General features: G+C 36.6%; 1 non-coding gene across 1 annotated transcript; it reads left to right on the top strand.

Annotated features, from left to right (window-relative positions):
• Positions 1–318: 318 nt before the first annotated feature.
• Positions 319–392, top strand: TRNAK-CUU. The gene has a single exon. It is a non-coding gene; the product is annotated as a tRNA-Lys (tRNA).
• Positions 393–768: the final 376 nt, after the last annotated feature.

A 768-nucleotide genomic window follows, 5' to 3' on the forward strand; every position in this document is an offset into this window, starting at 1 on the left:
TTCAATAAAATCTTACCATTTTTGAAAGACCAAATCACTCTTAGTTGCCAAAGATTTTTTTTGTAACTTCCTCCTGGTAATGACAAAACGTTAAGTTCTCGATGCTTATAAGCATGTGATAAGCTATGGTCTCAATGCTTCTCCATGAATCCAACTCCAAAGAATATAACTCAGATGCATGAACATCGTTCTCAGTTCGTGGGAAGTATTTCTAAGTAACTATAAGTAAATATGCCAGCCCGAAGGATTAACTATCCCTAGTGACAAAGAAAGCATTCATATGTTTTATAAGAAAATGTCATCCACCAGAGCAACAACGCTGGAATAGCTCAGCTGGTTACAGCGTGTGGCCCTTAACCACAAGGTCACAGGTTCAATCCCTGTTTCTAGCGGGTTCGTTTTTTTTTTTTTTTTTCCTTTTTTAGAGATGGACGAGAAAAGCACATGCTTTAGATGAAAGATTGTATGTGAATAATGTGATTCATTCAGCCAACGATGAGCAAACTTTTTTCACCAAAGGAACTGAACACATCAACGAACCAATAGCAATAGCACAAAACTAGATGATTGTATGATTTTTACCTAGATGCTGGAGCAATAGGATCCTTCAACTGAAGTTTGTCGAGCATTACTTGCACATGGAATTTTCAGGTTTCAATTCAAGACATGTAACTTCTGGACTTGGTAACATCTACTGCCAAATGTAGAACTTCCACACACTAAAATTACAACTACGCGTAAAAGATATACACTACATTAAAATCACAA

This window comes from Papaver somniferum, chromosome 10 (assembly GCF_003573695.1).
Source record: "Papaver somniferum cultivar HN1 chromosome 10, ASM357369v1, whole genome shotgun sequence".
NCBI classification, from domain to species: Eukaryota; Viridiplantae; Streptophyta; class Magnoliopsida; order Ranunculales; family Papaveraceae; genus Papaver; species Papaver somniferum.